This window comes from Anser brachyrhynchus (assembly GCF_964034855.1).
Source record: "Anser brachyrhynchus genome assembly, chromosome: 7".
Classification (NCBI taxonomy): domain Eukaryota; kingdom Metazoa; phylum Chordata; class Aves; order Anseriformes; family Anatidae; genus Anser; species Anser brachyrhynchus.
Genome location: NC_137701.1, coordinates 29,412,241 through 29,439,012, shown reverse-complemented (window position 1 = coordinate 29,439,012; position 26,772 = coordinate 29,412,241). Strand labels below are relative to the sequence as shown.

The 26,772-nt window shown below is 37.4% G+C and overlaps 1 protein-coding gene and 1 long non-coding RNA gene across 9 annotated transcripts in view; one reads left to right on the top strand and one right to left on the bottom strand.

The window, feature by feature from the left end:
* CNTNAP5 (contactin associated protein family member 5) overlaps positions 1 to 26,772 on the bottom strand; it is a 289,841-nt gene that overhangs the window by 169,734 nt on the left and 93,335 nt on the right. The gene's annotated exons all lie outside the window — the stretch shown is intronic.
* On the top strand, positions 363 to 26,772 carry LOC308198440. The gene is made up of 2 exons (XR_013953920.1): positions 363 to 23,323; positions 26,649 to 26,772. It is a non-coding gene; the product is annotated as an uncharacterized lncRNA (long non-coding RNA).

Below are 26,772 nucleotides of genomic sequence, written 5' to 3'. Positions count from 1 at the left end.
TCGTCATAGATGAAAAAAGGACCCATGAGCTGGATCCATGAAAGAGCTTACATTTTAGAACAAGAAATAGAAACACCTAACATTTTCTGAAAATACTAAGAGGAAGACACTGTGTTTAACATTTTTACTGAAAGCAGTGTGAATAACTACACCTTGAAAAGTAACAAAGAAGGAGAGAAAGAAATAAGTGTTTTAGATAATGCAACCCACAGAGAAGGAAATTATCCTATTACAGGATTTCATCTCAGAATTTCTGCATACTGTGATATGTTTACAATAAGTGGTGGTAGGTTCTATGTTCGTTGTTTAGTCTTCAGCAAAGATGACCCCAACTTCTGCCGAACAGAAGAGTAGCCTGAAAATATAGAAATTTAATGACTAATAAGAACACTGAAATGTCCTCATGTGCACCTGCATCAAAACTATGGTCTTATGCACATTTGAACTCCTCAAATTTCAACAGAGTAGCGTCAATGAATACTTGAAAGCAACTGGTACACATGCTGAGAAAACAGTGCTAAGACAACAGTTATTTAGAAGACCACCGAATCAAAAGATGACTAAAAGAACATGCAGTGGTTATGCAGACTTCCACATCTTTACTATGTGATATCCTCATAGGGTCTCAGATCAGCATTCTCAGTCTTATTCCCCCTCTATCTTGGTCTTTATGCGACTTAATGAGGAATTAATTCATAAAAGTTCCTTGTGAATTTCCTCCATCAGAAAAAAAAAATGACAAAATGCACACAGAACACAGCAAACCACGGTCTCAGGATGTTAAGTCCCAATTAATCATGATGTTAGGATAACTAGGGTTATGTCAAAAATACATATGCTAATGGCAGAAGTCTAAAATAAGCTAGGTGAAAACCTTATTTGAGCGAACAGCTTAGCAGATATACCAGGAGCTTAGTGGAAAGTAGAACATGGAGGAGGCAGAGTACAAATGACACAAGGATGGAGTGGGAAGCTCTGGTAAAAGAGAGGAGTTATGCTTTAAAGAATGGTTAGAACCAAGTAGGGCCAATGAGGTACTACTGATCATTCTAAAATCTCTCTGAAGTTTCGTTTCAGAGCACTAAAGCATTATATCCAGGTTATTAAGAACATGACCAGGTGATGTTACCATTTCATACAATGGTAGATATGGTGATAAAGATCCATGAGGAGAGAAAACAGAGACCTCTGTTACCTTTGAACGGACAGGCAGCAACTTCAACCCTGAGTTTTAGAAAATAGAAACACACAACTGCTCAAGTTAGCAGCAAAGATACCTAAAATGCAGACACATTGCTTGCTTTAAGCAGCACACATGAGAAAACACTGCTATTGAGGAGGTACTCTGCAGCAGTGGCCACACCCCACTGAAGTTCAACAACATATTTCAAGTGCAGAGGTACACACATGAAAAAAATAATACATAAATTGAAATTAAGCTGCTCTGTAAAGGAAGAGTTAGCACATAAAAATTACGACTTGTTATATAGAAATTAAAAGCAACAAACAACAGGGTAAGTTATTTTAGGCAGCAAGGAGATAATTTAAAATCCCCATATTAGAGATTGAAAAGAAATACATGTCACTTACTTTGAAAAATTAAAAATGAAAGAAATAAAAACAATCTGATTTAACAAGAGAGAAAAGAGGCTGCTGGAAGCAGAAGACTCCTTCTAGAGAAGGAGTCACAATTAAATGATAAAAATAGAGATCAAGATCTTCTCTGTGCAGTTAATACCAAATACCAGTATAAATGTAGGAATTCAAAAAAAAAGATCAATCATTTGATATAAGACATAAAAAAGTAATTAATAACTTGTAAAACAATGACAGAAAAAAAAAAGCCTGAAAAAGAGTCTGCAAGGCAGGCTTGAAAAAGTCCGGTACACAGCTGAGAAATTAAATGAATTCTTAACAGCAGAGATCTGTAGGGCAAAACTTTAGGTAATTTCAACTCTAAACTCTTTCTTTTAGGGAAATGGGTGAGAAAAATCAAACCACTGAGTTAACATGTAAAATGAACAGTCGCAATTCACTACATTCTACTAATATTCTTCCACAAGGAAATTCAGTATAAAATTGACATATATATATATATATAAAACTGTTAGCTGTGGTGTCTATTCTATAATGCAAGTTGAGTTCATTACCAGAGAAACCTAATATGGCAAATATAGTACCACTTTTTTTTTAAAGGGCGTTAAGACACACGTCAGTACCCACATACAAGTAAATCTATAAATCATTAAAAATAAAATAAACAAACATGCAAATCATTGCAGAATGACTAAAAGACTTCCTGTGTTTTTTTTCCTGAGTGAAGCCAAATCTCATAAATCTATTAGAAGTCTCCATCTGAATTAATTTATTGATAAGAATAGCATAATTGATATTAAGCGCTCACACTTTCAAAAAGTTTTTTTGTTTTTTTTTTATCAAAAATCATTGAAAAACAAAAAGCAAGCAAACCAAGCTGGCATATGACCAAACGGAGTGTGCCCTTATGGTTAGTAATTTGTTAAAGAGAGGAAAGAAAAGTTGGGAAGAAAATATTCAGTGGATGCTAGGGTGTATCCAGTCTGATTTATAGCATTTCTTAAATTCATAAATGAACTAAAAAAAAAAAAAAGGTGAAACAGAAGAATAACAAAACTTTATGATAGCACGAAAATTGTTGGATTGTAAAAATAAAGACCAACAGCGAAAAACTACCTGCACAAGGATGTGATGTGATGATACTGAATGATTCAAGCAGTAAAATGGAAAAATGAATATAATATCAGCAAATGTAAAGTACCACAGCACACAGACAAAATCATCCTCATCAAACACACACTAAAGTAGATTGTAAATCAGCTACTGCCATTTTCAGAAATCTTGAAGCCTTGTGAACTGCTGGGTGCCAGCATCACTTCTAGATACAAATGTGGCCAAAAAAACGAGGGGCTAGAAATTGTTAGAAAAACTAGGAAACAACTAACCAACCAGAAAACATGAATATCATTATACATTTAACAGCTACGTGTCTGCAACTTCGGAACTGTGAAGTCTCTCCATCTAACATTAGAAAAAAAAAAGGAAAAAAATAGAGGAAACAGAAACACGTTTGGCCTATGGTATAAAATGCCTTTGAAATGTGGAAAGATTAAACAGACTAGGATTTTTCAGTCTGAAGAAATGATATCTGAAGTGGAATATGACACTGGGCTATAAAAATATAAAAAACAGACATCACAGACAGAGGAGATTGGGAAAGTATTATCCATATTTACCAGTCAAACAACTAACATCACTTTAACACAAATTGTGGACCCAGAAGCTTTGGTTTTCTTCGGATTTCTGGACAGGGTCTTTTCTAGTCAGATTTTATGTCCATCTATATTAAATGTCAAACCTACTGCTAAATTTTGCTGATTTCTTCACCAATCCTCTAAAGAAAAAGACAACAGAAACTACAAAAACTAATAAAATACGTAAGCTCTTACATAGAGATGGTATATAGAGATTCATAACTATTCGGTGTCTCAAGGGCATTTACTGACAAGCATAAGAGCTGAAATACCTCAACTCTACTCCTTTTCCCTCAGTGAAGAAGATTAAGAAAATTTCTTATTTGGAGTTGGTGACATCTCATAGGAAATTTCGAGTTCCAATAAAAAAGCTAATTTTATTTCTAGAATATTTATTCATTGGCTTACTTTCCAACAACTATACTGAAAAGAACAATTCTGAAAAACAATAAAAAATTAATTTGATTTCAAACTTTCTCTTTGAAAAATGTCACTGAAAATGTTCCTTTCCCTTGAAAAATAAATGGTACTGACACGGGTAGTTTTTCAAGAGGAAAATTTATCTATAAATTGACTAGTCAGAACCTGGAATTATAACTGCAAAGTTATTTGAAAATCAAATACAGAGTTTGTACCATAAGTCCATCAGTTTCCTTCCATTCCTGCAGAGCTGACCATCTTTACAAATTATATTATGTTTATGAAGCATTAGCAGTTACATGGGTGTATATCAAATAACCGAGAAAAAAAACATTACTTGAAAAATTTTATATGGCTCTTACAAAGAACACATCAAAATATTTTGACTAGTCCTTAAGTTTTTATTATGCTTCCCCAAGGAGCAGATGAATGGTAGATACAAGACCAATAATCTCCACTTTTTGGTTTCCAGGCAGGAACCTGTGGGTACCCTATATATTGCCCAATTTACAAGTGAATAAATCTTGTTTGCCTGCAGTTGCCCTTGACCAGATTGATGCGGCCAAGCCCTACTAAGCTACAAAAGCAGCCCCTTTAATACATCTAATTTATGTCTTTGTTCTGCCATGGCTTAGACAGGGCAAAATAAGCTCAGCTGCAACCCAGCAATGATGAACACTTATTTATCTCCCCCTGTGTTCAAGCCAAAGGATTTTACAGCAGCCACAGACAAGTATCACACTCAGCAGCTCTGGGAGATTTGCTGTTTGCATGTTGACTTTCTCCAAGGTTTGCAGTCCAAGTGGTATTTCCAGTTCCAAATACAAACAGATGAGAAGGGCACGGTGGGGAATACCCTGGTCTCCAGGACTGAGAGCTCCCAGCCTACCACAAGGTGATCAGAAACCAGACTGGCCAGGATACAGATGCAAGGGCTGCAGCTCCCACACCCTACCTGATCCTGGCCAGCCAATAGGGGATGCAGCGAGGCCCGATGGATGCCCTCTCTCAGGACACAGCTATCCTACAGAGCTGCAACAGTCAGCTGAGCTTCTGCAAGTTTCTCTTCCTCACACATCAGGATGCTCTGATGATAGTCATTCTTTGTTTTTCTTTTCCTCAGTTTTATCATAAAGCCACATTTTGCCTGACATCACTCTACTGTTGTGCAGATGAGGCACTCTTAAATGTTATTGACTGCTACTGATAGCTACTAAGGAAAAACAAAACTAAACATTTTAAATAGATGAACTCTTTTTTTTTCATTTTTATGCACCCTTATGGTTTATTTTTAAGGTCACTCCTGGTGATAGTTTTAACCACAGTTGAGTCAAATATCACAAAGTATACACTTTCTTACCAGAAAACATGTAGATCAGATCATGCTGAATAAAAACTTCAAGTATCTTAAGATGTTGTATATTTGTTCATTCTTGTTTATTCTGCCTTTCCTTCCCTGTCACAAAATAACCCTGTGCAACATTTTTGAAGACTTCCTCCTCTTCACTCCCTTCTCCTAACCCTTTGTAAGTAATTTGTAGAGTCAGCTTTCCTCATTCATCCTGACATTCACGGCACCCTAGATTATACTGCAAAAGGAGACAAAAGGTCTAAGGAAAATAAATGAAATGCATGCCTATATAAGCCCAAGAATTGCAGAGGTGAAAGAGTTAAAAAAAAAAAAAAGGCAAAACAATGAGAATGTTGAAAACCAGGGCTTGATCTTTTACTTTATATCATTCCATATCCAAACAGGCTGCCCAGGGAAGGGTGTAGTCACCATCTCCGGAGGCATTCAAGAGACAAGTGGATGTGGAGCTTAGGTATTTGGGTCACAGGGGGTTTGGTAGGTGATGGCTGGACATGACAATCTGGTGGTTTTTTTCCAACCTAAATGATGATTCTATATGTAATCCTGTATCTTCTTTTTTTACATTGTTGTCTTCATTTCTACAACCTTGACCAATTACAGCACAAACTCATCCAGCACCTGTGTAAGCACAGCTCTCTATGATGGCCCAAGAAACTGGAAGGGGCTGTAAGCATGACCTACTGTTTGCTATACTGGTTTTCAAATAGCCGCTTGGACTCCTGGCAAGGGGCTAACAGCAACATAAACAAATCCAGATGTTGTTTTTAGAAATAAGTAAAATCTTGGATCATCAGAGTGATGTGAGAAATCTCCAGCTTTCCAACATCCAATTAAATACAAATTGTTTATTTCTAATACTCAGGCAGACACAGGCACAGCTATCATAGGGGAGACCTATGCGGCACTTTAAATGTTCTCCAAAGATCTAGAAATCTTGAAGGTTAGGACTTTTGAAAGTCTCGTTTAAGTCTCCGGGAAAAAATAAAGAGGACATGAAGGTTTCTGAATAAAGTGATATGTGTTAAATAACTGGCTTCCCACCACCGATTTCTCCAAATGTACTATACTGTTTCTGTTCTCAGAGAAGACATCGTTAGATGCTCCTAGCAGCCAGTTGTAGTGCTGTACCCACACCCACCTCTTCCTCCTGCCTGAGCCCGATGGATCAAGACTACTTTGAATCACCTAATTCTGTTCCCCACTATTTTTTGTGTTTTTTCCCTACAGTGATAATTTTACAAGGCAGTTTAATGAAATCTTCAGATATTTGAATCAGCAAAGCAGAATAACTTTCAAGTAATTCCTGCAGCATTTTCTCTATCCTAGCAATGTCATCTTAATAAAATACGTATCTACTATTGAACAATGCTTGCACTTCTCATTCACATGGGAGAGCTTTAGGACCTTACACTGCTAAGACCACCCCTGTGTTTCCTGGGGGTACCCTTTGTCTCTTTGGTACGTTTTCAGTCCTCAAATTCCAAGCTGTTTGGATGCCTGCCCAGGAGTGTGGCCTATAGTAGTACGTGCATACACATACATCTTTGCATCCCCTTTCTGGGGACTTATGCAATCCCTAATGTTGAAGGACCCATAAGAATTAGGATAATTGACATTACATCCTATGTATTCTTCTTTCTAATTTGGCAGAAAAATCATCTGGTTCCAGAAGCAGTTAATAATGCAACACTACAAAGTGATTTGTGTCTGTAATAATATATTTCCTCAATGCATCACAGGAAGAATGTATTTAATTGAATTACATAAAAGAAAAAAGAAATCCAGTTTGAGTTCTAGTCTTTTGATTTTTCTTTCTCTGTTTACTTGTGCTTGTTAGTTTTAAATATTAGATGAAGGAAACAAATTAAACAAGAAAAAAATGAAATAAGGAAATGTTGACATTGGAAAAAGAATACCAAGTTCCTAGCTATTCAACCATCTATCCCAGATGATATGACAGCACACTGATGAGCATTTTACTCAAATACAGAAACCCCAGCTAGAAGTCAGATTGCATTCTGCCAGGAATTTCAAGGGAAGATCCTTCCCCACAAAATGCTCTAATGTCCACGCACAAGACAAAAACTTGACTACAGATAGTTCCCATCCCTGCTGTCATAACTGGTCACTGAACCACAAGAAAACTTGCCCAGGGTCAGGACAGGAGCCTGTAGTAGGATGTAAAAATCAATCCTCTAACTCAAATTACAACCTACTTCTTTAAATAAACATCCACACCAGAGAATATTTTTAAATGTCTCCTTACTTGGAAGTTACCAATTTCAGAACTAAGCATTTTGGAGGCTGTTTTGGAGTTTAGATAACCTTTCTGATCCATTCCCTCAGCTCCAAAAGGAGCAACTATCAGGCAGTGGAGTAAGGAACTGTAGTTTGCCTCCAGTCCCAGTTTGCCTGCCACTTACTGCATCATTAGCAGCAATTGCTTCTAGAACAATGGTATACAGCCTATGCCAGCTGAAGGTACTTGCTAATAAGTGTAGGAGTTTTGCAACACTCAGGACACTGAAACCAGAAGATGAACACTGAAATTCATCTTAACATATAGACGGTAGAGACATCCTCTATTTGTATGTAGCCTCAGGAGTAACCGACACCTTGGGATTTGAAGTAACACAATATCAGGATTTGAAATTGACATATCTTGATTTTAAGGAGAAGAAAATATACATTTTGTGAACGTTAATATACAGCCTCAGTTAGTGGGTCTCATAACTGCTTCCAGCCAAAAATATCCTAGTGACAATATCTTGTTTCTTAAATTTGCTACTGTCAGAAACTGCCCCACTACAAACTCGTCAAAATATAACTAATGTCAGCTTCAAACAGAGCTTATTACCCTGTTTAGGCTAAGACTATTGTAACAACCCTTTAATGGTAACTACCTTCCCATGTTTTTCTGCATTGCCTAAATATGTAAGGAGAATAGTAGACTCTTACCTATATCAAGAGCTCCTAGAGGAACAGCCATTTCCCGTACAAACTACATTGTATTCTCCTCAGTTGGAATGACAGCCAAATATTGCAAAGGATCTGCAGCTTGCCCCGATCTCAGTTTCACGAATAACCTCCTGAGTGCTTATATGGATCTAACATTTCCCTAACATACCCTTGGCCTGGAACATGAACCAAACTAAACAAATCAAGGCACTGATAATGATTTGCAGAATACTACAAGGAGGTTCCTAAAGTTTCTGGTTTATTTGTTTGGTTTAATCTACTTGTTGTTTGTTGGTTTTGTTGTTTATTTTGCATTGGGGTTGGCATTAAATCCCCCCAAATCCTAGCTGTTAGGAACACATCTAACTGATATTGTGGAGTCAAAACCCTATATTGAGAAATAAGAATTTGTCCTACTTACTACTTGCAATGGTTTTTTAAGTCACTGAAAATTCTGCCAATCAGATTCTCTGCTGCTACCAAGCTCTATCATAATCAAATTCTTCGGAAAAAGGAATTAAACACTTTTACTCCAGTTGGACCCTTCACATACGATGTTGGAAGTATAAAAAACATTTCATAGGTGCTTGCAACAACCACTGACAAGACCATTCCTGCATCTACTGTAGCACTGAATGGTCTTAATCATGCTCTCTCCATGTTCTCCACCAGCCACTTGTGAAGGTCCTGCCAGTCCTTGGCCTTCAGCCTGTTCACTGTAGGAGACTGCGGCAACCAACTTGGATTTGCAAGGCAAGATGGGATGAGAAGGAGCAGGTGATTCAGCAACAAGCAGTGGCTAACACACTGCTGTCAATGTACAAAGACAGTTCATCTCTCAAGGTTTATGCTACCCAGGATGACAACACTCGCAGAGCCATGCTAGAACTGTATGCAATATCACCTTCTGAGAACATGATTGAAGAATATCATTAAAACTGTTCTCAGTAATACATTTCAAATTTCATCACTGAAAGTCTGCTCCTTTCACTGGGAGATATTTTAATTCACAACTTGGAGTTTGGTTCAGCACTCCTACAAACCCAAGACACTGCACATTGTAATCATGATTCTCAATGTGCTTTGGACATATATAAAGGCAACAAAATGAAAACTAGTTTCGCTTACACCTAAACTCCTGTGCTTTCCACTTTCTGATTCAGAACTATGTTTCTTCAGTCACAATCAGTATCTTTCAGGTGGATGGGACTGTTAAAGTAGCATGCAATTTAAAAAACAGTACTGTGGCAAAGTAGTAATAAAGATGCTCTTGGAACCTATTTTTAGAAAAGCAGAGGAGATGGACAGCAAACATTTAAAAAGAAATGGCAAAGCTTAAATTTCATAATGTGCAAAAAGGCCGACAGTATGATTTTTGCACTATTGTTTTATACTCCATTGTCCTTTGAAATATTGTAAAAGAAAATGTAGCTAATTTATTGCAGTAACATGACACTTCCAGAAATTTATACTGAAGTAGAAAGATTTGCTCAGGCTACAACTTGGCACCAAAAATTCCAAGACAGCAATGTGCTCTTTTCACCTAATCTACAAACTTTCTGCTTATGACTCTGCTGTCTACATTCTAAAATCCGGAGTCTCAGTTTCCTGTGCTTCAGTGCTCAGCTTATCTTAAAATAACACTTTTTTTTTTTGTCTGTAATGACTTGCCAAGTCCACATAACTGTCCAGCAATGAAGGTGAAAACATTAATTAGGTTTAGCGTTATTACAGATAGTTGGGAAATCATATTTCCTCCCACAAGCAATGTCCACAAATAGTCCAACCTCTGCTGCTCTGAGTCATGAGGTACCCACAGAAATTAGATCCCCTTTATACCATCAAACTACTACTCATTCTGACACCATAATCACTCAACTCCAGCTCATCTCGAGTTGCACAGGAGGAGGGCTAATTCAGCATTCTTGTGTAGTGTCCTTCCAAATGAATGTGACAAAATCACATGCCTGGCCATTGCATCTGTAGCCAAGTTCAAACCATCATGTGCCTCTCACTGGTGGCATCATGTTGAAAATATTTGGCTGTGTGGATCTGTCCTCCCCCCCCCCCCCCAAAAAAAACAAAAAAACTATCAAATAACATTTTTCTTTTCTTCCTAAAATTAAAATAAAAAAATATTTCTACTAATGGTGAGAAAAAGTGTTTTATAATAGGTTCTATACATGAGTGACTTTGGCACTTGATAATTCAGAACTAGCCATTACAGGCATTTAGCAGGTTAAATGCTAGGAGTAAAGTTCACCAGTGTGTAATTTAAGAGACACAGACTGCTTGCAGGAAGGGCATAGTCTCCCTGTTGGTACCTGAAGGGCCCTTACCAACCTCCTCTCTGTCCACATGAATATCTTGACCTTATCCCAAAAAGAGCACTTACCAGTCTTTGCTTCTGCATCCCACCTTCCACAACAAAGTAAATCCATGGCATAAAGCATAAGAAATTTATATTATGCTCCAAAACTCAAGTCCTTGGTCTTAACAACATAGCACACCAGGACCCATGGAGTCCCATATTATTTTCCTGCCTCTTAAACTTGAGGGTCCCTGGGTCTTGGATTCCCATTTGTCAGATAGGGGTAATAATAACATACTAGTCTTGGTTACCTACTTACTACTTCTCTAAAGCAAAAGTCATCTCACTTCGATGGATGTTTGTGGTGCATGGCAAAGCACAGCTCTGATCTTAGCTGAGAACTATTTATGTATTTCAGTAAAAATGCTAGAAATTATAATGTAAAAAATACACTCTCCCTCTCACGCTAGAAAACCATTATCCACAGTCCACCATGCAGTTGCCACTAACTGTAGATGTAAAGAAATGTGAAATCTTTGAAAAGTGCTGAAATTAAATAAATATTCTGTAAATATGTGCACCATTGTTTCCAAGAAACACAGAAACTGTAATGGCTAAACAGTGGATTTAAAAATGGATAGAGTCTTGAGGAGGCTAAACTTGAAGCATATAAACAGCTTGTAAATAGAAGTTAATGGACCAGTCAGATTTTTACTCACACACACACACAGATTAATAAAGAAAATCTTTACTTTTAGAACTGGTTTGGATGTTGCATAATCTTTTTATGGAGGATATTTTAGGAGGTGTCTCTCAGCTATAAATGAGGTGAATCAGAATCAATGATCCCATGATTCTGTGGTAAGACTATGTTGTTTACTGTCGCATTAAGGATTAGAGGAATTAAATGAATAGGCTCAGAATCCAGACTATCACCTAAAAGATACAGGCTCTTTATTTATTTTAAAGAAAGACTTGAACCATACTTTGGTAAAGCCAAATAAAATAAAAATGGTGGGTTCAAATGACATATGCCTGTTTAAACCTGGAGCAACTTTTATTTCTTTGTCAAGATAATCTGCTGATTACCTGAGTGGAAGTTGAAAGTGCTGACACAATTTAGAGTGCCACATTTCAGTGGATTTAAGTGTAATCCAGAGACCATTATTATTCTTCCCCATAGTCTCTCTGTGCACTTTTGACTGAAGGCAGAATTGCTAGCAATTAGCATGCTAAATTCTTCATCACAGATTAATCCCTTACTTCCCCAAAGGACCGAGTTTACTTTAGCAAGTAGGCATCCTAGGGAGGATGAGTGAGATTGTCTCTGAGGAGGAATACAGCCCCCTTTCAGGTCTGTTCTCGTAGACCTTGACCACAGAAATAGAACAGATCATTCTAATGCTTGATCCAACCTGAAACATTGCAGAGTTCACAGAGCTGACCAGAAGCAGCAATGTAATTTTACTGTGGCCATTCTCACTTCAAAACTATCACTTTGCTTCTGTTGTCTCTCTGAAAAACATCTGATCAAGTTTTTCAGGCTCTTCTACCAACAGCTACACAGGGGATTTTCTGCTTGTGGCAGACATCTGAGTAGCAAGTGCAGTACTAACTGTAGTTTTGAGCCATGCAAGAACCAATGATACTACACAATAGGATTTGTTTTTTCCACTTCATTTAAAAAAAAAATCACACATGGATATACAGATAATTACATGCTTGCACATCAACATATACACATCCATCCATACACCATCCTTTGTCAAAAACTTTACGGCTGCCAAGCAAGTACTAAAAAAGCTTGGAAATATCAGCATTCAGTACCATAGAGACTACTGTGGACTACTGCCCTCTCCTCTAGTACATGGTCATTTTTATTCCTGAAGAACCTCAGTTTCAATCAGCAGTAGGGAATGTTCCTAGAAAGCTCTAGTGCTAATTGCAGTTCCTTGGTAAGGCAGGTGTTGCCTCTGACACTGTCAACCTTGCAGAACATGTGGTCAGCAGCAAATGAGCAAGAGGAGAGGAAGCCAGAAAAATAACTTTCATTTGTAGGTCTCGGAAGAATCTAGGAGAATACACTTTAATCCCACCCACACTACAGAGACAGCAGAAACTACTAGTTATGAGGTATCCGATTTACAGAGATACTATAGGTAAAGGACTGAAGAATTTTGTTCTAAAATGCTATGTACTAATTCCACTTCATCAGAAAATGCTTATTAGTAGAAAGACTCCAGTATGGGAGCACATCAACGTAACTGATATTTTAGGCCATTCAACCACATTTTGGGAATTTTAGGCTCCAAGTCTTCATTGTTCCTAATTCATAACTGGAATGTGGACATTCAGATGGAAATGGCAGGGCCATCTGGAACTCTGTTTCAAATTGCCCATTAGGGAACAAGTAACTGGCTCACTTCATTTAATGCTGGTGCCTCCTTCCCCTTTGGTTTAAACACTAAACCTGTGATTAAGAGACATGTGGAAGGAAGAGATACTGGCTCAATGTTCCTAGTAACAAGTCACTTTTGCCTCTCAGGCAACTACTTATACTATGTGCTGCAAGTTATTTGGGTAGTTCCACCTTGTAGAAATACTACAATCACAGGAAAAACATGCAGATCAAAATGGCAAACAGAAGGAACAAGTGTGACTCACCTCATAAGCAAAGGGTTCAGGCTCCAGATGCCAGAAGTATGGTTCCTTACCACGCAGTAATTTTTAAATACAGAACAAGCATCCATTCCTCAGAACAATGAAGGTGTGTTTATTTTTATAGCTACCTCCCATCATCACCAGAGCTGCTTTTACTGATTCACGGCAACAATTTACATGTGGCTCTTTGCCATCTCAAATATAGCGGCTTAGTGCCTTAATGATATGTCTAGAGATATGATATCTCTCTAGCACAAGGCATGTTCTTGCTCTCCCTTACTATTTCTTTGAACAGGTCAAAGTCTCATGTTCACTACATTCTAGAACGGAGAAAAAAACACAAACTGTTTACAGTTGTGTGATCTGATTTGTTTCAGCTGTTAGGATATGAAAATGAAGTAAAAAGATTTTTTTCTTAAATGCATATAGAATGCTAAAAAACAATTTTACTTGTCTTAAAATAAGCTTCCAAATTAATACATGCTTTCTCTTTGTGACAATTCACTGTCTGAAAAATATCATAATAACCCATCATCCCTTGTGGATGGTTTGAAAATAAACAAATATTTGTGAAATAATCTTCTTGTGAAGTGTACTTCAGAATTTCCCATCAAGAAATGAATAATTATGTTTTTGGAGCTAGGCTTGAAGAGTATACAGTAAATAAAAACTTAGAGCTGCATATTGAGGAGAAAAGAAAGCACCAAAAAGTTGCTCATTAATTAAAGCCTATCCAGCTTCTATACTGAAAAGAATGGGGGATGCTGTGCAAAAATAGTTTGTGATCAGGTAATTAAAGCCATTCCTACTGAATACACATTAGGGGGCCTAATTAAATTTGCAATGACATTTTCTATCCTTCAGGTTTCTAACTTCACAGCTTAATAATGTTCTTTTAACATTTCTTCATTTATAATAGCTCCTTACAATGTCTCCATAAAACTTTTACACATTAAGATTTTACGTATAAATTCACCTGTTTAATTTTAAACAAAACAAGAAAACCCACCTTTCATACCACAGATGTAAAATGAAACAGCAATTTCATGACCACCAAAATATTTCTTTTTTTTTTTTTTTTTTGCCCAGATACTTTGAGCGCTTAGAATATGCTGTGGGGTTTCCATGTTCAGCTTCACTCTGCTTTTGGAGTTAACAGCTGAACAGCTCCCTGTTACACAAGAAACAAAGCTGACAACATCTGTACCACAGATCTACAGATAGGTGGGATTAGCATACAAAACAGCCATTTCTCAGAGTTTTATAAAACTCTGTCTCTCCAGAGCCTTCTGCTTTTCCTATAATCCTGGGCAAACCAGGTAAGAAGAAAGAAATCTTCAAACCCACTTCACTTTTCTCCCCTTTTACAGAATCAAGCATTTTAATGTAAAAAGCATAAATTTAAAGTGTGCCGTTGTGAGAATCTTGTACGTTGTGTTCAAAACTCTCTTGCCCCAGCTCCGCTTCTTTATCCTAATAACTAGCGAGGATTTTCTTACTAAGATTTGAAAAGCATTTGGTCATGCCCAGTTATATCCAAGGAAATGCAAAGATACAGACCTCAAAAGAGAGGTGTCTTGTAGTCCTGTGTTTACAAAAGCCATTTTTTCACTACCGAACTTGAGATTTTCCCCCTTGCCTTGAGCTCTGTTTTCCTCCAGATGCTCTGACAGGGAATGGGTCCCAGCAGCCAAGGGGCCTGGAAGCTCTGCTTTTTCCTCTGCTGCATTGCTGAGGATGCCCAGTGGCTCAGGCACCCCAGGGCCAAACTGCCCTGCCACGTACCCAGCGCTGCTGTAGAAACACAGGCTATAACAACTAAAATCTACACCACACCTCTTCTCCATAACCTCCATCCCTCCCCTAGGATTAACAAAATCAGCCTCCACAGCAAAAAGCACAGGTTACACATACATTAAAAAAGCAATGCTTATAAATTACCTCTTCTCTGCAGTGGACAGTTTAAGCCACCATATCTTCTTATCACTAAGATTTTTCACCATCTAATTCTATTTGCTGTTCCTCAGTGAATGTCAACAATAACTCATTTAGTTTTAATGACATTAAAAGTAGAGTCTGTCCTTGAGATAGCATCTAATTTTTCTTTATGAAAGCCAACATAAATTCTATGTATGAGGTCTCTGACAGCCTGGTAATAGAGGTGTTGTTAGAGTGAGCTAAAAATACAAACCAAGAAAAAAAAAAAGTATCTTTCAGAGGAATCATTAGAAAAATTGATGAGGTCTGTTTGCTTTCCTTGCAATCTCTGAGGGCCCATTATGTATATAAAACATGGAGCGAACACTAAGTCTGTTACATGAAGATACTATTTGAACGGATCTTGACCTTTCATTCCATCTATGCAATAAAGATAAAGGTTATTACAGGAGTTCTGTGAGAGCCCCTTATTATAATTATCTCACACTTAATATGAGAGGTAGTAAACTTCTAGCTACTTTTTCCCCTCTAGGTATCTCCCATGCAGAAAAATAAATAAATAAATAAATCTGGCCTTTAAGTTTAGATCAAAATACACATAATTAAATGAACCAAACTAACGTTTCCCAGGCAACTAGTTCTGCTATTTCCTAACTTTCTACTTGACTTTGTAGCCTTGCTATTTATATTCGTACATAGCTGTGTATCTGAATGCACTTATTAATAGATTTGTCAGAGTTCGCGATATGTACAGATAAGTGGTCCCTATTGAGGTGAATAAATCTATTAGACATTAAGATCAAAATTATCAATACAGTTCTAAACCATACATAGGATTCAAATAGAAACAACACTGAAATCTACAGGGAGCTTTTAAAAATAATAATAATACAGGATAAGACACTGTTTCACAGATGTAATGATATCAAACTACTCAAACTACTACTTTCATACTCTTAGGAGATTTCCTTAGAGGGATTTGAGACCTCTCTGCTATGTGGCATAGAATTGGATGAAGGAACAAATTTACCATGATAAACTGAGACACAGAAAACAGGAGCTGAAAACAGAGAAGACCCACCATAATAATCCAACTGCAGAACTGCTTAATGTAGTTTAGTGCCAACTTCAGAAATTTGCACGTTGTAGTTTTAACAGGGGAAATACCAGTCTATGCTTTCTCTGAAGACGTCCACATCTTAGGTAAGGACATACCTCAAGCTGATCAGACATAAACATACAGTTTCCATCCATATGTCAAACCGTGAGAACCTCCAAAGGCTTCACAATGAAATTAAATAGTTCTGCAGAGAGGAGAGTTTTGTGGGAGAGAGAAAACACCAAATAAAGTTGCACGTATCTTGGGAGCAGTTACCACAAGAGAATATTTAAGAGATGCACACACATGCTTAGGCAGGCCACCTGATAATATTTTTTGTTTCTTCTGTTACTACAAGCATCACTAACAGTGATTTTGCTTATCATTTTTGTGTGTTTTATTTACATATTTATCTCAGAAATACAAGATTATCATTACAGAATCACAGTGTGGTTGAGGTTGGAAGGCACCTATGGAGGTGATCTGGTCCAAACTCCCTGCTCAAGCAGGTTGTCTTAGGAGGGAGAATCCACCACCTCTCCGGACAACCTGTTCCATTGCTCAGTCACCTGCACAGCACAGAAGTGCTTCCTGATGTTTAGCCCTCTCGTGTTCCACTTTGTGCCCCTTGTCTTTTATCCTGTCACTGGGCACCACTGAAAAGAGCCTGGCTCCATCTTCATTGTGCCCACTCTCTTAGGTATTTATACACATTGACTAGATCTCCTGAGACTCCACCAGGCTAAAGAGTTACAGCTCTTTCAACCATTCCTCACGGTAGAGGTGCTCCATTCTCTTTACCAACTTTGTGGCCCTTTGTTGGAGTCTCTCCATTAGGTCCCTATCTGTCTGGTACTTGGGGCCCAGAACTGTATGCAGTGCTCCAGGTGTGGCCTCACCAATGTTGAGTAGAGGGCAAAGACTTACAGTCAGTAAATTGGTCCTGTGTGAATTTTAACTTAAAATAGTAACAGGAACAGTCCAGCATTCATTGGACCACTTTCTTGCATATTCTTCTTGTTCTGTCATTTTAAAGTACTTTCCTCGGGGGAAAAAATGGATCTTTTTTTTTTTGTATGAATATTTTATCATCAACTACATCTTATTTTTACTGTCTGTTGGAGAAAACAAATCATCCTATTTACATAAAATGCTGATGAGCCACAAAGCTAGGTCCTGAAGCAAATCAAACTCTTGTACAAAGTCAGTGATGTATTTCACTATCATAAATGTTACGCGTGACTTTATAGTTTGCCATGCACACGTTAGTCTGCAATAAGGAAAGAGCATTTTTGAAGTTACCCGTCATGACTGCTAACAGATTTTTTTTTTTTTTTTTAAACAGAAATCCCTACTGGAGTCTGATAATGCAAATACAGAAGGCCCATCTGAAAAGCAGAACAAAAGACCTCACAGGCAGTCTTGCTGTCCTGGCCCCTGATTTTGCCCACTGCAGAGACTTTCTGGAAGTTACTGTGTACCCTTCCAGGCCAATTCATACTGATTTCCAGTGGAAATTAGCATGTCAGGAGACATGGAGATGGGGAGAATGGCACGGCTCATGCTGATATCCAGGCTAAACAAAGTCAAGGTGCATGGCTGGGTGTGCTTTCCAATTTCTTTCAAGTCTTCCTCACTTGGAGCAGCTGGAGAACCTTGGGAAAACAGTTCATCTCCCTCTTGAAAAAGAATCAAATACATCCATTTCTTTCGTCATAAATGTCTAATCTACTTAAGAACTGTACGGATAGGGTCTCCCTACATATCTTTAACAAAAAAACAAAGGAAAAGCAGAATAAGCCTTCAGGTATCTGTCCAGGTGAACTGGGACTTGGCATGGCGCATTGGTGACAAGTAAAACACTCCATTAAGAAACGTTTGAGTTGTGTTCTTCTATTTGACTTTAGTTAAGTCTTTCTTCTGATTGTGCCCATGATTCTCTAGGTCTGGTTTTCCCCCATCTATTACTGCGAAGTAATGGTATCAGAGTACTGACCTTTACAGTAACAACTCTTACACAAATATGGTGTTTTAAAAAGATGTGTTACTGCAAATAATTGCTTATAGCATAGCTGGAAAGTCAGTATGCCTGGAAGCAGAACAAGATACTTCTTGAAAGGATAGTGGTACACTGTCAAAAATAAAGCAAAAGCTCATACCAAAGATAGAGTAGCTAATTAGCTCCAATAAAGATTCAGTGCTCCACCAACTTATCATTTCAAAACATGACTTTCCTGAACGTAATTTAGAGAAAGGAGGAAGTAAAGACCTCAGCAGAAACAAATTCCTAATGGTGGGTGAAAGAATTGTTCTGCCAAGAACCAGTTTTTGTTGTCGTTGTTTGTTTGTTTTTCTTGCTTGGTATGTTTTTGTTTTGTTTGAGTCTGGGAACACTAGCATTTTAATAGCCCAGATGAGTAGTGACCTCTGGCAGGTTTAGGGAGGTGGAAGTGAATTAACATTAATTTCTATCTGAAGATATTTGTTTACCCTCTGTTTTGTCCTGTGTAATAAAAGGTCAGATTCAGCCCTGATCTTGAGTATCATTACATGTTTTTTAATGCTTCCAGGCCACTCAGATCATGAAAACTAGGTGTAATATTACAGCTACTGTGCATGTTACTTTTGAAAGTGTCTGATAGCCTCGGGAAAAGGAAACATCCATCTTGGACACCTAATAAGAATGCATTATAAACCCAGACCTACCAGAATCTGGGCTAAAATTCAAGCTAACTTGTAAGGTCATGCTGCAGTAATCACTTACAGAGAAGAATATTAATTTGAAAGTTAGTCATTAGCCAGCGGTGATGCAGGAAAGTTGAAGGTCATGATTTTGCCCAAAAAGCAAAAGAAACCAAAATCTAAAAAATAAAATTATTTCTTTGGAGTACACTCCAGGACATGTGAAAACTTTAAAATAAACAAACAAACAAAAAGTATATATATATGGAAAAGATAACAAATAAGTCTAATGGTAAAGCTTAGAATGCTTATTGTCTAAAGTGACTACTAAGGAATTATTTTTAATTGTTGATCCATTGTTTACTAATAGGATTGCAGGACAACATGTTAAAGGACTATATGCTAATAATAATCTAAGTTATTAAATATAGTAATGAAATTAAGATGTAGCAGGTAACTTCAGATCCCCTTTATTAGATAGTCCTAACATTTTATCAGGTCAACTAATGTTCTTCTTCTCCTTTAAATTTTAAATAGAAAAGAGAAAAAAACCACCGACCTTATCAAAAATGTTTGCAACCTAAGGACATAAATCACATTAAATAACCGTGTTACTTATTTTAAAAACTATATAAAGCTTTTGTCTCTGATCAAATGATGAAATAAAAGTGAACAGCAATATACAACAGACAAAGAGTTTGTTAGCATCCACATACACAACAGGATCTTTGGTGTCCTGTAGTCTCACCAGCCCACACTGCAGCTGTCCTCAGTACAATTCCCTTCTTCTCCTGAATCCTATTTCCTTGGCTCTGCTTTTGATACATTGTCCAGGGCACTTGTCAGGACCTCCCTGAAGACAAATCAGAATATGTCACTCCCATGTGACTTTTTCATGATGACAGCAGCTTAAAAACCAGACGACACTGACTCTAGGTCACAGTAGTGACAAAGACACATGGGGTCAAAATTGGTATTAGAGCAACCAAAAAACAAACCTATTACCAAAGCTTGAAGAAAGCAATTTCTGACTAAACCAAGCTATATTAGTACATGAATAACATTATTCTGTAGGTACTTCCAAAGACTTCTGTGAAGTTTTGCCCTCTGCACAGCAGGTCCACAGAAGCCTCAAATGTTACTAGAAAACTACAGAGCACAAAAGACTGATAAATCCTGGAACTGACAGGAGTCTTTCTTCTTATTTAGGGCATCACAAATTCAATCCTAAGGTCCAGTATAACAGACACAAACAAGAGCTTTACTTGCAGCTTTCTTTCTAAGAGCAGTAGTAGAGCAGACCAGAATTTTCAGGTAAATGAAAATAAAAAAACCTTTCTACATATATGACTATATCCTCTGACAAAATTACGATACAGTACCTTTCAGAGAACTAAGCATGATGCAGTTGAGATTTTTTTTTCTTATCTGATTCCTGAAAATTTGAGTTCATGTTTCTTACAGGACTGGAACACAAGTATTCCCTTTGCTACATCTCAGAGGTAACATTCTATATATATATATACACACACATATATATATATACACACACACACATTTTGTCTGCAGTGCATTAATGTTTAGTAGCTCAATACCAGCAAAAACAGTGCTACAGAAGTTTTTTTTGTTTTGTTTTGTTTTTTTAAAAAAAACTATAACGAACAGAAAGTATGGAAATTACATCCAACAAAACTTTGCAAGAAGGACTAAATAATAGAAGAAACAAAACTCCACTGAAAAGAGTATAAAGAAGAAAAAAATCAAAATGAAAGGAGAGAGAAACAAGAAGGGGTCCTACGAAAGGACCTCTGCCAAACAGTGTTTATAAACAGGGAATACAACCCATTGGTCTGAATAAACACTGGAACGTGCTGACCTCCATGTAAAGCAAAAGACCTTCATTGGCATCACCTCCAATGTGCCCATGTTAGCATTGATTTTGTTTAAATGCTTATGATTTTTCTAGCTTTCATTTTCATATGTAATTCAGCTGGCTACCAAATACGTATCCTCAGGATTACGGTGTCCTGCCTCACAGTATTCTGCCCATCCCTCTAAGATAATATTGAGAGATTAGAAATACAGTTTTATCAGATTCATTATGTTCCCATTCCATCTACTATCTCACCTGTATGCAAGTTGAGGGGATTTTACACTAGCTCAGGTGTTTTCCTCAGTTTCACCTACTATCTCACAGTATGCCATTAAGACCCAAGGAAGCAGTGTTTGCAGTACATTTTTAAAGGAAAGGTCACATGTACAACACTAAATTAGCATCAGTCTGCACACTGGTTAAACACCTTTTGCTCCTCACCTAATCCTAAATGTCAACCCTACTAATTAGTAAACAAGTGTCCAAGCTCCCACACCTAATGTGCTTCTCTCTGCCTCTTCCTGTGAAGTGCAAGGGAAGGAGTAGTTGTGAGTGAGAACTAATATTTGAGATAAAAGAACAAAAACAAACAAAAGAAAAGCTTTTGTTTCCCTGCACATACCTTAATAATGTTCTGAGTTATCACCCAAGAACAGAGGTGCCCCTGGAAGCCAACAGAGAAAGAGGCCAAATGACAGGTCAGGATGGTCTGAATAGAAAAATAACTTCCATAAAGTAACTCCAAAGTTTTGCAGCAAGCCCAGGAAACCAAGTTGCTGAAGGACACTGCTGCAGTTCCCACAGCAAGGGGACTGATGGAGGAAACCATTTATACCGCTTAGTAAAACGTAGATGCATTTGCTCAGACAACAAGTGACTGAGTGGGTTTAACAAGCAGGATAATAGCTCAGGATGTCATTTTGATCTGAATACATAATTAAAGGGGATCAAGAAGAGGCTCAGGTTTAGAAGTGGCCTTGAATATCTGCAGCCTAATTAAGATTGATTTTTGCCAGTCACTGTTCAGAACACGAGGCTTCTGTTTGCACTCAGCTTCCAGTAACACATTGCAGCTGCTAAAACATAGGCACAGCTTCTATACACATTGCCCATATAGAAAACATGGTGGGTCCAAGCCTGGCCTACAACAGCTACGTACAAATCCTATGAGTTGTTATCTTTTAGCTTTAGATTACTCATGACAAGTGCAATCAATAAGGCTTGTTAGCCTGAGGCTCAGAAGGGCTGTAGCTTTTTTTTTTTTTTTTTTTTTTTTTTTTTTTTGAGTCTTGGCCTGTACGCATAATACGATAGGGCGATGAGGAGGCACAGATGAAGCGTTTTGTTATTTATGATAATATCAATCAATACACTCTATTACTACGTGAATTAAGTAGCACTGCAATAACTGGCTTTTCTGCTGTAACTTTGTTTTTTAAAAATTGCACAGAAGAGCGATATTGATCTCCTTAAGTCTACTGCCATTTCATTACAATTTATCCATGATGGAACAGAGAGTCCCTTCTACCACTATCCCAAAATTTATATAACCATAAAACTAGACTCATGTAAAGACTTTCAAAAAGACTTCAGAAGATTTAAGTCATTGAAGTTCCAAACCCTAATTCTAAACCTTGCAGCTAAGCATCTGGTTAACGCAGATTTCTCAACTCTTCAACCACTTGACCTGGAGGTTCTCCAATTTCCTACAGTTCTGTTCCTCTGCTTGCCCAAACTTGTGAGTCTAAGCAGTGAGATACTTTGCTGCTGCCTAACCTTGAACCAACTCAAATTGTGAGAGCCACTGTTTTCTAATGCTATCATCACCCTTGGTGCCATCACAAACTGAAGCAGCCAGTACATAAAACAGATACCCTGGAAATTAAAAACCTGTGCTAAGTTGGAAGAGAAGGACTTGGCTTCAGTTCTACCCTCCTCTGGGCCAGGTTCAGGCTCTTCATTTCATCTGAAAAGCCTCACCACAAACCCATCATTTCCCATTGTCTGCCACTGCTCCTGAGAGCCATTTCATTCCGGCTCACCAAGCTGGAAGATCAGAAAATAAGAGGGAAAAGAATGCAGCTCTGGGCCATAGCCCCTCAACTTGTCGTGGGAAAGTCTCAGGAGATGAGGCATTCGATGTCAATCCGAGCTACTTTAAAAGTAGCACAGCAATGCAAGGGTATTACTTTGATCCCTGAAGGAAGCCTGCCAAGACCTAGAAGAATGGCGCAAGGTAGCAGGAAGTATATGGCTGCATAGAGATGAACAATCTGCATGATTCAAGCGATACAAACACTGGGTTTTCAGCTTTTAACTAACTACAAAGAACCCTGGAAAACTTTAGCCTATCTGCCAAATCTGAATTACACTGAATCCATTCATATAACCATGTGCTTGAAAACTTGTAGGTATAATTGGGCTGGGAAGATAGCGAATGACATACGATAAAGAAACATGCCTAATCAGGGAATTTAAGACAAACTGATAAAAAGCAGGCCATAGCTCATTGTCTTGGACCAAGGCTGCAAGATATCTAGGCCTGACTGCTCTGCTACTTCACCAGAGGCATTGTGATGCTTTGTTTGTAATCACTGCGCCTGCTGCTGCCCAGACAAAGAAACCCTCTAGGACCATTTGATGCCACGTTAAGTTTTGTGCCTGAACGCATAAGGGCCCCTAGAAGGCAAAAAGAGGGTCGTGCAACAGCCAGCGTTAGGTAAGTAGTTGGCCTTCTACATTATTAGTGTAGAAATATATAGAAAAAACATTGCTATTGTATATAAAGTACTATTAGACTGCAGGAAGGCATTATCAGTATATAGAGCTTTTAATTTTGCTCCAGTACGTTAACAGATTCTGAGCATAAATTTATTTTATAGAATAAAGTGCCTTTTCACTAATTTGCCTCTCTGCCTCAGAAAAACAAAGACAAATATTGTCTAAGTCCAAGGTGTTAAGATGGCTGAAGTTTTAATCTCATCCTACTGTGGAATAAGAATCAAAAAGAAAAGAAAATCAGAAAAATCTGAAGCCTTGAAAGTGCTTTTGAGACTTCCACTGAAATTGTCATGACTAAATTTCAGCATAACATTTTCCTTCTATTTAATATTCCAGCCAGTTTATAACATTATAGAATCAGCCAAAAATACAACATACAACTCAGTGTGCAACTGTGTAGTAGTATCTTGGAAATTGGCTATACACCTGTACATCCATCAGTAGCTTTTTAGTATGCCTTTTTCTTTTCAATACCAAAACCAAGGGTCTTTGTGGGAAAGTAGAGCAGGTGGGACAAAATTTTCTGGCAGCCACAAAAGTATCAAAAACAGTTTATGATAAAACAGTTTTATAAATAACAATAGTTTTGTATGCCCTGAAATCAGCACAAATTTATGCATGAATGACAATACTAGGATGGGGATCAGCACAGAAGGGCCTTAGTGGGCATGGAACCAAAAATGAAAGCTGGACCCCTAAATTCCATCTGATTTAATCACTGAACATCCAACTTTTATGCAGCCAAAATGCAACAAATATGCAATTTTTAGGTAACCACTGAAAGTCTCCAAAAAGGAAATGTAGGTGTGTTCTGCAACACTTCTGTGTGAGGATTTTTATTATTATTATGTTTTGTGTTATTTGTGTTTCTGTTCTCAGTGTTTTGTACTGTGTGTGCACATTTTGTTTTAAACCTGGAATAAACAAGCATGCAATTGATAATGTGGATTCTATTAATAGAACCAACTTTGATTGGGTACATGCAACTAAATGAAATTTGTTTCCTTACACTTGCCCTTTTTACAATTAAGTGTATGAAATAAGAGTCTGGACTAAATCCAAGTGACTAACCAAATTATGATAAATAGCTAAATTTGTGAATATGTAGAATCAACTGATCACATAATTACTTATACTCCTGAGGCTATCGTAAAAATATGACAGCAGAATCATCGTTATTTTCATCACAGTAATTATAAATCATCATTGTCGCATTCTCACAGACGTGGCAGGATGAATGTCACGTGAAATTCTGCTTTCCCTCTCTGATTTGCTTCTCCACTGTCTTGCACATTTAATTTGTTTTTATATAATACGCACACACACAGCTGCTCTGCATGTTTGCCAATAACTCTTCAAACTTGTCTTAAATATCTGTGAATCTAATTTCATAAGATTATTCCTTCCAAATCACTTTGTTAACCTTTATAATAATGTATGCTTTACCACATACACACACGTATGAAATAGGGCATATATTTTAACAAAGCGGTAACCAGATGTCTGATATAAACCAAATATAGATTATAATCACAGGTTCTATTATAAGCCTTCAAATACTAAAGCTAAGCACTAAAAACTGATTTCCAGCTTTGTAGAGGGAAAAGAAGAAACAGAGTTAGGTGGAAGACAGTGAGAAGTCCGGGGAATGTGCCGTCACAGCTCGTGTTTTTAAAAATCAGACTTCAGATATTCAGTTACTTCTACTAAGTCTAGCCAGACACAAAACACGGGCAAGAAAAAAAAAACATTCAAGAGACAAATAGGCAATGAGACAGTTTATCAGAAAAAGAGGAAAAGAAGCATCACAGCAAAGGAGAAAACTGCACAACTTTCAAGTTCAGCAAGTACATAATTGTATAGTCCTTACTCTACAATATGTTATATTCAGTACCTAATTACACGTGTGGGATGAAATCCCGGCACTTCTGGAAATTCTATTATAGGTTTATTCGGAATCAACATTTCAGATTTCCTCATTTCTAAATTGTTATGCTTCATGGCTTATTCTGCAAATGGAAATGCATGAGTTCAGTGCTCATATGCCTGCCAGATCACAGGCTAAAATCCCCATTCAGATGAGTAGTTACTTTTACCTGAATAACCTCACTGATCTCAGAAAGCATTGTTTAAAGTCAGTAACTACTTGCTTCAAGTGGTGGTAACAGGAAGTGGCCCAACTAGAAAGGAGATACTGAGAACTTCCAAAACCTCAAGAACCATCTTCAGACTCTTTTCCACTTGATAACTTCCACAGAAAAATTAGATAACCCTCTGAACTCTACAGGAAACTAAAGGCTACTTAACTTTTCATCTTTGATATCCTCATCACAGTAATATATGTGTCCAGTCTAACAAGGCACATAAAAGACGTGTTAAAGGAAATAATAATAATAATAATAATAATGGTGGTGGTGGTGGTGAATAGCACAAGTAGGGGAGTTGCGAAGACGTCTTGTGCATCACTGCAGAACATGACATTCCCTCCTGTAATGAGGGAATTCAGAATATCTTCAGCAACACACCCAGAAGCTACTAGACATGACCTCCACAGCCATCAGATTTGAAAGAATCAGTTTCCCTAAGGATAATCATATTTTCCTTTTTTTATGCGTATTTATACATATATAATGTTGTGCAGATAGCTGGACAGGAGAGCACCTCTGAATGGATCACAACTACTGGAAATTTTCTAAATAATTCTACTGGGATAGTTTTTGCTTTGGCTGATAGAATTTTGTTATATATTTTTGGGGGGGTTAATTTGTTAACATGATGTGCTCTCTACAGAAGTCATATGCATACTTCAGCTGTCTTCACTGTCAAAAAGGACTAAAACTTGGGAAAGAATCTAACTCTAATTAGACATTACAGGCTGCTCTCAACACCAAAACCAAGTTTTGATTTTCCTTCTACAGAAAACAAAACCAAGAAAGAACTACATTTATCACTGCACTAGCTCCAAATCTTCTTCAGCATAAATCATTTGTTTTTGGATCTTGTAACAAGAAACAAACTGAAATTAGAAAGTTTAAAGAGAGTAGAAAGTGCTTACAGACGACCACATATTAGATGCAGATAAAAGCCTGAATGTATGCATTCTGAAACACAAATCAAAAAGCAAGGAAAATTACCTATTCTAAAGACACATAATGAATATAATGACAGATGCTTGAACAATCAATGATTCCATTGCAAAATAGCTTGAAAGCCATGAGGTGGATTTTTTTCTTAAATTTCTAAAGAATTTTTTTTCCCCCCAGAGACTGCTTTACTGAAGAAAGAAAGAAAGAAACAACAACAAACAAACAAAAAAAACAAACAACAAACAAACCCACCGAAGTGTGCCTTCTTACTTGGAGAGCAGATCTCTTCCATGAAGAACCA